Source organism: Gastrolobium bilobum, unplaced genomic scaffold, assembly GCF_033153095.1.
Source record: "Gastrolobium bilobum isolate Gb01-03AN ecotype WA unplaced genomic scaffold, APGP_CSIRO_Gbil_v1 utg11591, whole genome shotgun sequence".
In the NCBI taxonomy this organism is placed as follows: Eukaryota; Viridiplantae; Streptophyta; class Magnoliopsida; order Fabales; family Fabaceae; genus Gastrolobium; species Gastrolobium bilobum.
The window spans coordinates 3,215-19,259 of record NW_026899902.1 but is presented as its reverse complement, the minus strand read 5'-3'; the positions used below and the strand labels follow the sequence as shown (position 1 = coordinate 19,259).

Below are 16,045 nucleotides of genomic sequence, written 5' to 3'. Positions count from 1 at the left end.
TTAAGGAGAGGAGGTTGAAGAGGTAGTGGAATGGGGACGTTACAGAACGAGTGGTCAGCAGTAGGTGACCAGTTACTGATGGGATGAGTGTGAGAAGATGGAATGGTTTAGGTCAAGACGTGGGAGAGAGGGAAAAGGAAAGGGTGCAGTTGTCTTAATGGTTGAGGAGACGGTTGCTTTTTCTGCGCGCGTTTCCAAGAATTGCAATGAATGCAAATTGGATATGGCTGCGTATCTTTTTAAGTGACTCAGCAGGGACAGGTGTCCCAGTCACTCTTATCTCCTAACCCAGGGAACGTTCCCTTTGTCTTTTCCTAACTAATAAATAAATAACTAACTGAAATAAATAATAAGAAAATATACAACCGTGAGCACTAAATAAGGAAAAGGGAACGTACTAACCTATCACCTATTATTTAATAAATCTAAATGAACATGTAACAAAACATTTAATTATATCTATATATATATATATATATATATATATATATATATATATATATATATATATATATATATATATATATATATATTTGGGATTGTGTGGTCAGGGACCACCCCAAAACTACGTTTCTGGAACAGAACGTACTTTATTTGGACTTTTTGGAGAGGAACATCAGACGTTCCCTCCTTTTTGGGAGCTGTGTGGTTATGGATAACCACCCCAAAACTTTGCTCTTTGTCAGAGAGCAAATGTATCTACTGGGTTGCCTCCCAGTCAGCGCTTAGTTTAATGTCTTTAGCTAGACATGGTACTTACCTCTCAAGTGTTTCAGAAATGGTTGAGGGGACCTCAGTGTCCCCTGGTAGTGATCCTGGTGTTCTGGTTTGAAGGTTGGCAGCAATCTGCCCCAGATGGGACTCAATGTTCCTGACCACTGCATCATTCCTGGTGACATATTCCTTGACATAATTTTCCAGGGTGTTGATGCGTTGGTCATCTCTGTGGAACGGAACGTAGTTGTTTCTTCTTTGTTCAGACGTTCCACTGCTGCTACCTTGCTGATACTGCTGCTGATTGTTGTTGAATGGTCTCTGGTTAATGGGTGGCCTCCATTGGGTGTTGTGGTTCTGATCCTTAATGATAGTTCCTCCAGGGCTTGAATGTGTATTTCGTCCTGCTTGTTGATTGTCTCTGGTGAAGTTCCTATTGCCAAAATTTTCTGCATAACACACCAATGCAGTGGATGAGCAGTCTGTTGAGTCATGAAGGTCACCACAGGCTGAGCATGGTTCTGTTTCAGTTGCTGTGAGTTGTAAGACTTCCATCCTTGGTGCTTCTTGGTCAGCTTTTAGGTTCTTCACTTCATTCATGAGTGATGCCAGCTGGGCTTCCATGGCAGTTTGTTTATCTAGTTCTAGCATGCCTGGCTTCCTCACTGGGCTCACTCTGTCTATTGGCCATTGGAGACATCTTTCAGCAGTCCCTTCTATGATTTCATATCTTGATTCAAGTGTTCCTGTAAAGAAATATCCTCCTGCAGCAAAATCTAAGTGAGACTGAGAAGTATGATCAAGTCCTTTATAGAAAGATTGTAACACTCCCCAACTTTCTACCCCATGGTTTGGACATTTTCTTATGATGTCCTTGTATCTCTCCCATGCTTCATAGAGATTTTCTCCATAAAACATTCTGAAGTTAGAGATTTCTGCTCTAACATCTGCTTGTCGAGACATTGGGAGAAACCTCTCTATGAACTTGTTAGAGAGTTCTTCCGATGTGTGGATTGATCCAGGGGTGAGAGTTTTCATCCATGTTTTAGCTTTTAAGCCTAAGGAGTGAGGGAACAACCTCATTCTCATGCTCTCTTCTGCTACACCCTCATCTTTAAAATTGTCACAGATATCTTGGAATGTGGTGAGGTGTGTGTAAGGATCTTCTGCAGGGAGTTCATTGAAGACCCCTGTTTCCCTAATCATGTGAAACATGATAGGTTTTAGTTCAAAATTGGGTGCTACAAGAGGGAGGATTACTCCCCTGTTTGGTCTGTTCCTGAAAAGAGCAGCCAAAGTTCTGAAGTTCTGTTCAGGGGGAACCTCTTCATTGTTATTATTGTGATCAGCCATGTTTTCAGGAAATCTTTCTCTGAGGTTCCTTCTTCTCCTATGTAGTATGCGTTCTGGCTCAGGATCAAAGAGAAACTCAGGTACTTCAATTGAGTGGTTAGAGTCTGTTTCACACTCTTCACTCATAAACCAATAACACAGGGTATATATATATGCACAGCAGATTCAGAGATAAAGATAAAAAAAATATAAAAGTAAAGTCAGATATACAGTATATGTGTTAGAAAACAATGATAAGAACAACAGTTAGTGTTTCTATCCCCGGCAACGGCACCAAAAACTTGTTGGGTGGTTTGCTGATGGTGGAAAAATATAAGTTCTGATAGGGGACGTTCCTCTGTTCTTGCAGAACATAGATTCGTCCCTTAGTTCCAACCCAAGTGCGCAAGTGCACGCATCAAGTAATAAAGGGAGTATTAATGCCCAAATTATTGTTCCCACGAGGATAGAGTGCTAATTATTGTTTTATCACTGTTTATAAAGAGTGAAAATGAGAAGAAAAGTTAGTAAATGAACTGTCAGGTTAAACGTTCCCTACTGTCTTGACAACGTTCCTCAGGAACAGTAGGTTCAATCTGATGGCAAACAGTTGCTCGCTGCGTTATGTATGTGATCCTTCCTGTTTGGAAGAAGGTGAGATAACAATCATTGGAGTTTTATAAGTGCTAAATGAAATAAAATAAAACTACTAAAACAGAAATAACTATAATCAAGAGACAACAGGGAGGTGGTTAAAACAGTTTAACAGAAGAAACAGATTCACTGCTTCACTCTTAAAGGGGTTGTTTTCTCTGCTCGAGACTTAGCACCTTTTGGCTTTGTCCCAGTTTCTTTGCCTGCCAACTCTGATTCCTCAGCTCATGGTCTAGATGGCTCACAAGTTTCCATATTCCTATGGCTCCCTTGACTCGAAAAGGTACTTAGTTCAGAACCTTAAAATGGACGAGTTGGCCCCTTATTCCTAAGGTGACTAGTAGCGTTTTTGCCATGACATCTACCTTCCCCCAATGGCTAAGCTGTCTGAAATCCCTTCCTTATGGAAGTTCCTTTCTCAGTATGTACCCAATTTCCATTGGCGCACAATGAATATAGCTTACTTAGCCAAAGAAATACAAAATGCTTCGGTCAAGAGTTTTGAAAACAGTTCTTTAAGAGTTTCACAGTTTACCTGTTCCACAGATAGTTCAGCTCATGGCTGATAGTTTAAACATAATTATTCTCAATTGAGATCACATAGACCCGAGATTCAGTCAAGAGATAATGATTGGAACAAAGAGAAAAACACTTATATTAAATTAAAAGACAGTTTACAAAAGGAAACAGAAAATGGAGAAAGATGGGTATTTGCTCGTAAGGAGTCTTGATGGTTGTTTACAGAGAAGAGAAAAGGGGTTGTCACTTAACTACAGTTACAACTTAAAATTAAACTAAGTTACTGACTACTACTACTACTAGGTGATCTTCTTCCTTCTGGACTTTAATCCCTCCAGAATCTGATGATGTTTTTGTATGAGGGTGGTCCTATTTATAGATGGAAGCAGAGTGGCAATCTTGTAAATCCTTTGGAGCAAGTTGCTTAAATGAGGGGACGTGACGGTGGCAGCAGAGTATGGAAGCTGCGCAAATTGCTGGATGGAACAAGGTTTGGTGATGATTAGCCGTAGTTTGCAGACCTTCCCATGTTTTGCTTCTCTTTTCAGCCAATGGGAACTATTGATTCCTTGTTCTTCACATTTCCAGCTGCTCAGTTGGTGCACCGCCTTGCTTTTTAGAAGTCTTTAACTCTGCGTTACCTGCAAAGTGTACAGAAGCATTAAATGAATAGAGCAGGTGCATTAAATGTGTCTCAGTCCGTTCCCCTTTTAATATATTTTAAAGGAATACGTTACCATCCGTTCCCCCACTGTGTTTTTGTCACAAATGTGTAAAACAAGTGATTTTCATGCTGAAGTTGCTCATCAGAGGAGGGAACGTATAGTATTTTTCCATCAAAATGGGCTTAGATGAGAATGAATTTACGTCCCATCACGTACTATCAGCGGGAGGGGTACATGGATGAATCGAATAACACCGGAAAGAGAGGGATTCTAGAGATTGTGCTGGTATAGGACAGCACAGTTGAGGATAGCTTATAAGAATTAATTGGTACTACCTATACTAACAAGACGCATATACTTTTCGCTAGCCTGGATCGAAAGAACTCCGCAATTAAGCGTGCTTGACTTGGAGCAATTCAAGGATGGGTGACCTCTTGGGAAGTTTTTCCGGGAAGTGTGCGAGTGAGGAAAAAGCACGCTGAAAAGTCTCGTGTTAATGTGTGGGGATAGTCATTGATGCTTGCAAGTGGTCGGGCGTTACACTTTGACTTTTCACCAGTTCTTTGAGGGGAAGGGACTTGGAAGTTGTGTAACTCAGGTATTATCAAGTATATATCATTAAGATATATAAGTGGTTGTTCACTTGCATATAATATCTCCTTATTAAAATTTTGGGTTAAACTACATCACTGCCTAAGCACTGACACAAACACACAAACAAAGGGTAAATTATATCTCCTTATGAAAATTTAGGTTAAGCTATATCACACACGCGTACGCGCACGCTCACACACACATACGCACATGCGCGCACGCACACACACACATATACACACATTGGGTAACATGACTTTGTACTGAGATTTTTGTGATTGGTTCGGTGTAAGTGAAAAAAAATTTAATTTGTATATTTTTTCTGTTAAATGAGATAAAGCCAAAGATCTTAGATACAAAATAGCATCTTTAGTATCAATACTAATTTGTAGTGCAATTGGTGTTTGTATCACATTACTTGGCAAAATTATACCTGCTCTAAGCCCTCGGAAGGGTATTTTCTTTATAATTAAGGCTTTTGCTGCGGGTGTTATGTTGGCCACTAGTTTTTTTTCATGTGTTGCCTGATGCATTTAATGATCTTACATCACCTTGTTTAAATGCGCAACCATGGGGAGATTTTCCATTAACTAGATTTGTGGCTATCTGCACTGCTATGGGTGCCCTTAAGGTTGATACTTATGACACTACTTATTTTCAAAAATACCATTTTAAGGGTACCCATGTTGAGACTGGGGATTTGGAGAAGGAACCAGGGCGTGTGCATGTTCACCCACATACAACACATGGTCATGCACATGGAAATGTTCCTTCTGAGTCCTCAGGGCTTCTTCGTCATCGGGTCATATCATAGGTAGTATATTTATTTTTTAATTTTTAAATATAGTATTCAAGACGAATTTTCTTCTTATCTTAAATTGATAATTTTTGAATTTTTAAACTCGAAAGCTCTTTACCACTTGAACCGAGAGTTGTTTTGTTGATGATAATTTTTTTAATTTTGAATTGTTATTGATTGTGATTGAGGGTTTTGATTGCATTATAGGTATTGGAGTTAGGAATTGTGGTTCATTCCGTCAAAACAGGAATTTCTTTGGGAGCCTCAGAGAATCCAAAGACAATAAAGCCCTTGGTGGCTGCTTTCATTTTTCACCAGTTCTTTGAGGGGATGGGACTTGGAAGTTGCATAACTCAGGTACTACCTAGTATATATCATTAAGATATATAAGTGGTTGTTCACTTGCATCTAATATCACCTGATGAAAATTTTGGGTTAAACTATATCATTGCCTAAGCACTATCACACACACACAAAGGGTAAATTATATCTCCTTATGAAAATTTGGGTTAAACTATGTCCTACACGTGTATACGCACGCTCACGCACACACACACACGCGCTCACACACACGCACACTTATACATACATGGGGTAAAATGACTTTGTACTGAGATTTTTGTGATTGGTTCGTTGTATGTGAAAAATTATTTAATTTGTATATTTTTTCCATTAAATGAGATCAAGCCAAAGCTCTTAGATACAAAATAGCAGCTTTAGTATCAATACTAATGTGTAGTGCAATTGGTGTTTGTATCCCATTTCTTGGTAAAATTATACCTACTCTAAGCCCTGAGAAAGGTATTTTCTTTATAATTAAGGCTTTTGATGTGGGTTTTATATTGGCCACCAGTTTTATTCATGTGTTGCTTGATGCATTTAATGATCTTACATCACCTTGTTTACATGCGCAACCATGGAGAGATTTTCCATTCACTAGATTTTTGGCTATCTGCACTCTTATGGGTGCCATATGGTTGATACTTATGCCACTGCTTATTTTTAGAAATACAATTTTAAGGGTAACCAAGTTGAGACTGGGATTTGGAGAAAGAACCAGGGCATGAAGGGCATGGGCATGTTCACATACACACAACACATGGTCATGCACATGGAAATGTTTCATCTGAGTTCTCAGAGCTTCTTCGTCATCGGGTCATATCACAGGTAGTATATTTAATTTTTTAATTTTTCAAAATAGTATTTAAGATGGATTTTCTTCTTATCGTAAATTGATATTTTTTTAATTTCTAAACTCGAAAGCTCTTTACCACTTGAATCGAGAGTTGTTTTGTTGATGATAATTTTTTTAATTTTGAATTGTTATTGATTGTGATTCAGGGTTTTGATTGCATTTTGGTGTTGGAGCTGGGAATTGTGGTTCATTCCATCATAATAGGAATTTCTTTAGGAGCCTCAGAGAATCCAAAGACAATAAAGCCCTTGGTGGCTGCTTTGACTTTTCACCAGTTCTTTGAGGGGATGGGACTTGGAAGTTGCATAACTTAGGTACTATCTAGTATATATCATTAAGATATATAAGTGGTTGTTCACTTGCATCTAATATTTCCTGATGAATATTTTGGATTAAACGATATCATTGCCTAATCACTGACACAAACACACACACAAAGGGTAAATTATATCTCCTTATAAAAATTTGGGTTAAACTATATCACACACGCGTACCTCTCGCACATATGCGCACATGCGCGCGCGCACACACAAACATATACACATATGGGGTAAAAGAACTTTGTACTGAGATTTTGTGATCGGTTCGGTGTAAGAGAAAAATTATTTAATTTGTATATTTTTTCCGTTAATGTGATAAATGATATAAAGCCAAAGTTCTTATATACAAAATAGCAGCTTTAGTATCAATACTAATTTGTAGCGCAATTGGTGTTTGTATCCCATTCCTTGCTAAAATTATACCTGCTCTAAGCCCTGGGAAGGGTATTTTCTTTATAATTAAGGCTTTTTCTGCGAGTGTTATATTGGCCACAAGTTTTATTCATGTGTTGCCTGATGCATTTAATGATCTTACATCACCTTGTTTAAATGCGCAACCATGGGGTGATTTTCCATTCACTAGATTTTTGGCTATCTGCACTCCTATGGGTGCCCTTATGGTTGATACTTATGCCACTGCTTATTTTTAGAAATACCATTTTAACGGTATGAATTTTCTTCTTATCTTAAATTGATAATTTTTGAATTTTTAAACTCGAAAGCTCTTTACCACTTGAACCGAGAGTTGTTTTGTTGATGATAATTTTTTTAATTTTGAATTGTTATTGATTGTGATTGAGGGTTTTGATTGCATTATAGGTGTTGGAGTTAGGAATTGTGGTTCATTCCGTTAAAAAAGGAATTTCTTTGGGAGCCTCAGAGAATCCAAAGACAATAAAGCCCTTGGTGGCTGCTTTCATTTTTCACCAGTTCTTTGAGGGGATGGGACTTGGAAGTTGCATAACTCAGGTACTACCTAGTATATAGCATTAAGATATATAAGTGGTTGTTCACTTGCATCTAATATCACCTGATGAAAATTTTGGGTTAAACTATATCACTGCATAAGCACTGACACACACACGCAAACACACACAGGGTAAATTATACCTCCTTATGAAAATTTGGGTTAAACTATATCACACACGCGTACACGCGCGCTCACGTACACGCACACACACACTTATACATACATGGGGTAAAATGACTTTGTACTGAGATTTTTGTGATTGGTTCGTTGTAAGTGAAAAATTATTTAATTTGTATATTTTTTCCATTAAATGAGATCAAGCCAAAGCTCTTAGATACAAAATAGCAGCTTTAGTATCAATACTAATTTGTAGTGCAATTGATGTTTGTATCCCATTCCTTGGCAAAATTATACCTGCTCTAAGCCGTGAGAAGGTTATTTTCTTTAAAATTAAGGCTTTTGTTACGGGTGTTATATTCGCCACTGGTTTTATTCATGTGTTGCCTGATGCATTGAGTGTTCTTACATCACCTTGTTTAAATGCTCAACCATGGGGAGAGTTTCCATTCATTGGATTTGTGGATATGTCCACTGCAATGGCTGCTCTTATGGTTGGTACTTATGCCACTGCTTATTTTCAAAAATACCATTTTAAGGGTGCCCAAGTTGAGACTGGGGATTTGGAGAAGCAACCAGGGCATGTGCAAGTTCACACACATACAACACATGGTCATGCACATGGAAATGTTCCTTCTGAGTCCTCAGGGCTTCTTCCTCATCGGGTCATATCACAGGTAGTATATTTAATTTTGTAATTTTTAAATATAGTATTCAAGATGAATTTTATTCTTATCTTAAATTGATAATTTTTGAATTTTTAAACTCGAAAGCTCGTTACCACTTGAACCGAGAGTTGTTTGTTGATGACAATTTTTTTAATTTTGAATTGTTATTGATTGTGATTGAGGGTTTTGATTGCATTATAGGTGTTGGACTTAGGAATTGTGGTTTATTCCGTCAAAATAGGAATTTCTTTGGGAGCCTCAGAGAATCCAAAGACAATAAAGCCCTTGGTGGATGCTTTCATTTTTCACCAGTTCTTTGAGGGGATGGGACTTGGAAGTTGCATAACTCACGTACTATCTAGTATATATCATTGAGAAATATAAGTGGTTGTTCACTTGCATCTAATATCACCTGATGAAAATTTTGGGTTAAACTATATCACTTCCTAAGCACTCACACACAAAGGGTAAATTATATCTCCTTATGAAAATTTGGGTTAAACTATATCACATACGCGTATACGCACGCTCACGTACACGCACACACGCGCTCGCACACACACACACACACTTATACATACATGGGGTAAAATAACTTTGTACTGAGATTTTTTTGATTGGTTCGTTGTAAGTCAAAAATTATTTAATTTGTATATTTTTTCTGTTAAATAAGATCAAGCCAAAGCTCTTAGATACAAAATAGCAGCATTAGTATCAATACTAATTTGTCATGCAATTGATGTTTGTATCTCATTCCTTGGCAAAATTATACCTGCTCTAAGCCGTGAAAAGGTTATTTTCTTTATAATTAAGGCTTTTGTTGCAGGTGTTATATTGGCCACTGGTTTTATTCATGTGTTGCCTGATGCATTTAGTGATCTTACATCACCTTGTTTAAATGCTCAACCATGGGGAGATTTTCCATTCACTGGATTTGTGGATATGTGCACTGCAATGGGTGCCCTAATGGTTGATACTTATGCCACTGCTTATTTTCAAAAATACCATTTTAAGGGTACCCAAGTTGAGACTGGGGATTTGGAGAAGGAACCTAGGCATGTGCATGTTCACACACATACAACACATGGTCATGCACATGGAAATGTTCCTTATGAGTCCTCAGGGCTTCTTCCTCATTGGGTCATATCATAGGTAGTATATTTAATTTTTTAATTTTTAAATATAGTATTCAAGATGAATTTTCTTCTTATCTTAAATTGATAATTTTTGAATTTTTAAACTCAAAAGCTCTTTACCACTTGAACCGAGAGTTGTTTTGTTGATGATAATTTTTTTAATTTTGAATTGTTATTGATTGTGATTGAGGGTTTTGATTGCATTATAGGTGTTGGAGTTCGGAATTGTGGTTCATTCCGTCAAAATAGGAATTTCTTTGGGAGCCTCAGAGAATCCAAAGACAATAAAGCCTTTGGTGGCTGCTTTCATTTTTCACCAGTTCTTTGACGGGATGGGACTTGGAAGTTGCATAACTCAGGTACTACCAAGTATATATCATTAGGATATATAAGTGGTTGTTCACTTGCATCTAATATCACCTGATGAAGATTTTGGGTTAAACTATATCACTGCCTAAGCACGCACACACACACACACACACAAAAAGGGTAAATTATATCACCTTATGAAAATTTGGGTTAAAATATATCACACACGCGTATATGCAAGCTCACGTACACACACACGCGCTCACACACACACACACACTTATACATACATGGGGTAAAATGACTTTGTACTGAGATTTTTGTGATTGGTTCGTTGTATGTGAAAAATTATTTAATTTGTATATTTTTTCCGTTAAATGAGATAAAGCCAAAGCTCTTAGATACATAATAGCAGCTTTAGTATCAATACTAATGTGTAGTGCAATTGGTGTTTGTATCCCATTTCTTTGTAAAATTATACCTATTCTATGCCCTGAGAAGGGTATTTTCTTTATAATTAAGTCTTTTGCTGCGGGTGTTATATAGGCCACCAGTTTTGTTCATGTGTTTCCTGATGCAGTTAATGATCTTACATCACCTTGTTTAAATGCGCAACCATGGGGAGATTTTCCAATCACTAGATTTTTGCCTATCTGCACTCCTACGGGTGCCCTTATAGTTGATACTTATGCCACTGCTTATTTTTAGAAATACCATTTTAAGGTTACCCAAGTTGAGACTGGGATTTGGAGAAAGAACCAGCGCATGAAGGGCATGTGCATGTTCACACATATACAACACATGGGACACCGAAGTTGCATAACTCAGGTACTATCTAGTATATATCATTAAGATATATAAGTGGTTGTTCACTTGCATCTAATATCTCCTGATTAATATTTTGGATTAAACTATATCATTGCCTAAGCACTAACACACACACACACACACAAAGGGTAAATTATATCTCCATATTTAAATTTGGGTTAAACTATATCACACACGCGTACCTCGCGCACATATGCGCACATGCGAGCGCGCTATAACACCTCGCAATTCTAAATTAAATATTAAATTATTAAATGAGGATTAAAGTGAAAGATTAGTGAAAATACTAAAAATTAGGCCAGAATACATAGAAAGGGCAAAACGATAATTAGCCAACACGCAACGCTAGGAAGATAAAAATTGAGTAGAAGGTCTCAGATAATAAAAATAACCCTGGAAATAGATTCAGAACGAAAAATTGAGTGGTTAGGCAAGTTTCAAAAAATTCAGTGAATAGTGTTTTATTGGATCAAAATACTGTGGTACAATTGTACCGTAAAGCGCGTCGATTGAGTTTTGAGCTCTAAGTTTTAAATATGAGTTATAAATGGTTTATAGAACTAGGGAATATGATTCTGATGAAATTTGGTGGAAATAAGTAAGTTTGGGGAAGCATGCCAACGACGCGCGCAATAGCTTAAAACAGCGTTTTCTCCGAACGTCCGGAGAACTCCGGATTCATCTGATCAAGTATAATTAAAGGACAATGGTTAATGTTAAAAATTAGAGTTTTTAAATAGGTTTTGAATTTATCGACGTTGAGTGGAATCGGAAGGAAATTGAAATGAGTTTGAAATCATGTGAGGTGGCGATGGGACCCACCCCAGTTAAACCACTTAAGCCACATAAGCCTAGGATACTATTTATCATCACTTCCCTCCTCTCCTCTAAGCAAACCCGCGACCCTTCCCCTCCCATGAGCCATTTCACTTCAAACTTTCATTTCTCCATAACTCCATCATTCCTCCATCAAATCCTTTGATTTTTGTGTTGAAATTAATTGAAAATTGCCTTCTAAACCCATTGGTGGTACTCCTAAGCCTTGAAAGCCACTAGTTTTTGAGATATATCCTCCCTAAGTCCGCAGCCAAGTTGTTTAGATTTGTGTTCATGGAGTTTCTAGATGCTCCAATGGTGGGATATGTTTAGGAGGAGCCTTGTGCCAAGCTTTGGGGTGAGTTTCCTTGCATTTTAACGGTTTAATCTTGTGATTGATTTCATGAACCCTAAAGGGGGATTTTGTGATTGATGTGTTTAGAGAGCTCAAATGGAAAATGTTTGTACATGAATGTGTCTTAAAATGATGTGTAGTAGCCATAAATGCAATAAAAATTATTGATGAAAAATGTGAATTTTTAACAGAAATTTGTGAGGTTGTCATGACTTTGAGTTTTGAAAATGTGTTAGGATTGGATTAGTGAGTTGTTGTATGATTGTATGTTGATATAATGGGATTGTATGAGGTGTGAAATGGTTAAAATTGAGTGAAAATCCTTTGGAATTGCCTATGTTACAATTCGGTCATGTAGGGAAATTTAGGGATTTTATGATGTTGACATTGCTTGGATGATGTATCATGTATTAAATGGTAACTAGAAGGGTTGTATTAGGCAAAACAACGTTTAAATGACGTAAAATAAAAAGTGGCACTTGATATTGCCTTTTGGCAACCTAAGGATGCCTAAAAAAATGAAATAGAAAATTTAGAAAAATAAATCTCAAATTTACACTACTTTGGCCGAACCTACAAGGGTGTAGGGGTTTTTTTTTGACATTTTTTGTATTTTGATAGAATTGCCGTGTACTGATGATTCGTACATGGTTGTTGTAGGTTGTCGTACGTTGATTTGAACCCTGAACCGTGAGTCGGTGGATTGCCCTTGGTCCTGGACCAAGTGGGATTTAGATAAGTGATTGGAGCAATGCTTGTATAATTAGTAACTTGCATGTGTTCATATGAGTTTTAAGTAATTGGGGATGTCCTCTGTGTAGGCATTTCTGTTGAGTAACGAGCTTGGAAAATGTACTGCTTTGGAGCTAAGTGGAGAGGTTTATTAAAGTAACCTCTTGGTACTGGGGCTTGATCCGCTTGTGTGTTCCACCATGCCCGTTGATGGTGATGGTAGGAAATGTATATGAGTAATGTAGAATAACATGATCATGCATTGAGTATTTATGTGGGTACATATGTACTGAGTCTCTGGCCAGTAGACAGTATTGCCTTTGGGCATTTCGGACTTCCACTGGATAGGTCTCTGAGAGGGAGTTCCAGTTGATCTAGGGTCGTGGTGTGTGATCCGAATAAGAGCACACTAGGAAGTCTCGGGTGTATGTGGATGGGAGGGGTACCTTGGTTCGATGTTCTTGGAACACGCCTTGGATGAGACTCGTAGGCTTATATGCCAAGCCATTAGGCAGGACGTTGTGTGGTATTGGTAGCTACCATTTCCGCTTCGTCATATTTTATATTCCTATATTTTCCCAGTTTCTCTAAATCCCTTGCTTTATCCCGTTTTTCAAGATGTTATTTTGTATTATTTATATGCATCGAAGTGAACCATTGGGCGGAGTATTCTCCAGAACCTCTGGGTTACTGAGATATATCCGTATATCTCACCCCGTCTTGGGGGCATTATTTCAAGAGGTAACAGTGGTGCCGGAGCGGTGGGCTAGAGGCCCGTAGGATGAGTCGTTGGATGACTTTATACTTTTGCATTTTGATGGTCATTGGGCCTAGGCTAGACTTAGGGCATGAACATGTATATGTTGATAAGATGAGAGTTATAGTCATATTTGTTCATGTTATTTTTGCCTAAGTTTAGTTGTATTTGTATTATGTCATTTGGAGGTTTCTTTACAATGTATTATTTGGAGATTTAAGTTGTAAGTGTAATGTGTCATGTGAAGCCTTGTAAACTATGCATGAGTTGATGTAATTATGAAGTACATGTAATATGATGAAAGGGAAATAGACCTATTTTAGGATTGTGATTATGTGTATGATTAGTAAATGCATGCAATTGGACTTTGATGATTGAAACGTATTGAGAATTAACAAAGTAAGCAATGTGCTATGTATTATATAAGTAAAATAAAGTGTGATGGGTTGTAAGTTTCCCAAGGCATTGTTGGTCCTTGTGTGTGCCACCCAATGATTATTAGGTACATTTGAGGTCCTAGATCACATTAGCAAATTTGATGATTTTTATAAAAACAAAGGAAACTCTGGCGAAATTTCTAGAAATTGGCATATTTTAGGCGAACTTCGGGAGAGCATATCTCCCTCCATAGAGGTCCGATAAGGAAGTGCCATACGCTGTTTTGAAGGTTGAGGTGTCCTATATATTGTGGTAAAAATTGATAAAATTCTGGGTTGATCGTCGGCCAGGAGAAGGCAGAGAGTACAGACTGCCCATTTGCTCACTGCACATGTGGCAGTTCTGGATCGATTTTGGGAAATTTATTCCCGCTTCGTTTCTCAGTCAAATTAAGTTTATGATATATCAAACTGATGGTTGAGGTGTCTAGTTTGTTGTATAAAAATTTGAGAGAAATTGGTTGAGTGTATTTTCTGCAGTAATTCGCGGAGTGAGGGATGTTTGGAGCTGTTTTGGGGTTGGTTGGCAGTTTTGCTTGTCCAACTTCAAACAACGATATCCGGAGCAAACAGGCTCTAAATAAAGCATGTGATAGCTTCCTAGAAATTTAATTGAGTTTAGAATAACATATCAAAAGAAGGGAGGTTTTTAGAATACGGTTTATCCGCAGAAAATCAGTGACCAAACCATGTTCGGAAGAGTAGAAAACGTGAAAGTGAGAATTATGCTATGTGGGTTTATGGGAACCCCTTAGTGACTTGTAATAAGTAAAATAAGTTACAAAAGTAGTTTAAATAAGTATTCCACAAAGAGTTTACAATTATAGTCACAGCTTTTAATTATTACGCCTTTTATTATTTTAAATACTCGCGTAATAACGGAAAAAAGTTTACTCGCATTTTTATAAATGAACTGCTGTGATTGTAACTGCGCTTAATATCATAATTAATGTTAACAATACCGGTGTACACCGGGCTGTTACATTTTGTGGTATCAGAGCAGTTTTTTAGGGAACTCTGATAATGTATAGTTGTGTTAGGTGCTGCATAGTTGTATGTAGATTCTTATCGAGTACTGTATATGTGATTCCTTAGTGTGGGTCTGATCAACCCATTACTTTGTGTTACATGTGTGGTCATCGTAAGAAGCCTATGTGGCAACCCTGGAGCACTGAATGTAAGTCCTTAGCCTGATGTTGTGGCTGCAGTGTTAACTGCTCCATGGACATGAGATGGCGGTAAGTAAAAATATAAGTATTAGAGGACTTAAGGAAAACATACTTAAATGTTTTGTCTGACCTTCTTGTTGAAATTTATAAAGTCGTATCATAAGTAAAAATTGTAAACAAATCTATGGTGTGTACGGTATTAGCATAGGAAAAATTTAAAGTATTGTGGATAATGAATATATAATTGAGATGGGTTTATAGTACGAAGACAGTATTGGTAAAATTCCTATGTATATGTGTTGTGTAGTAAAATAATTATGTACAGGAGGACTTGGTGAATGGACTTTATTGAGGTGAGTGACTTAGAACTTGATGGATTATTGAAAAATGTGAACAGGTATGCTTAGGTATGAGTTTGAATAAATTATGTTTGAGTAGAAGTTATAAGTCCCTGATAGATGGTGTACGCTTGAATGAATTGGGGTGGTTAATGTAGAGAAACAAATGGAAGATATGATGTCTAATCCTAAGGGATTGGACCACTTGAAATTATTATGCTAGTGAAGTGTTAATTTGAGAGATATTGAATTATGGGATTTAAATCCATAAGGAGGTAGTGTTGATTGAACATAGGTGAGATGAATTAATTATGTATTATTGTATAGGGAAGAAGTTGAGAGAATTGCCATGGATGACATAAGATAAAGGTACAATGAAGGCATTATTGTAGTTAATGGGTGTCGATTCAAATTGGCAGACTTGTCAATGATAAAATGGATAGGATGGTTGAATGGTATAATCATATGTAAGATAGTAATGAGAATTGTAAAAAAATCATGATATAGTGATCTGTATATATATACTACTAATAGTAGTGTGCTTGTGAAATCATTTGGTATTTGATATGGATGGATAGACGGAGTGGAGGTATTTTCAATGTAAGGAATATTCTACGACCA

General features: G+C 37.3%; 1 non-coding gene and 3 pseudogenes across 1 annotated transcript; all 4 read left to right on the top strand.

The window, feature by feature from the left end:
* Window positions 1-1,555: 1,555 nt before the first annotated feature.
* On the top strand, window positions 1,556-1,662 carry LOC133294140 (small nucleolar RNA R71). The gene has a single exon (XR_009749153.1). It is a non-coding gene; the product is annotated as a small nucleolar RNA R71 (small nucleolar RNA).
* Window positions 1,663-3,598: 1,936 nt separating this feature from the next.
* On the top strand, window positions 3,599-5,658 carry LOC133294137 (zinc transporter 1-like; annotated as a pseudogene).
* A 135-nt stretch (window positions 5,659-5,793) lies between these two features.
* LOC133294136 (zinc transporter 1-like) lies at window positions 5,794-6,786 on the top strand (annotated as a pseudogene).
* A 191-nt stretch (window positions 6,787-6,977) lies between these two features.
* Window positions 6,978-10,042, top strand: LOC133294134 (uncharacterized; annotated as a pseudogene).
* Window positions 10,043-16,045: the final 6,003 nt, after the last annotated feature.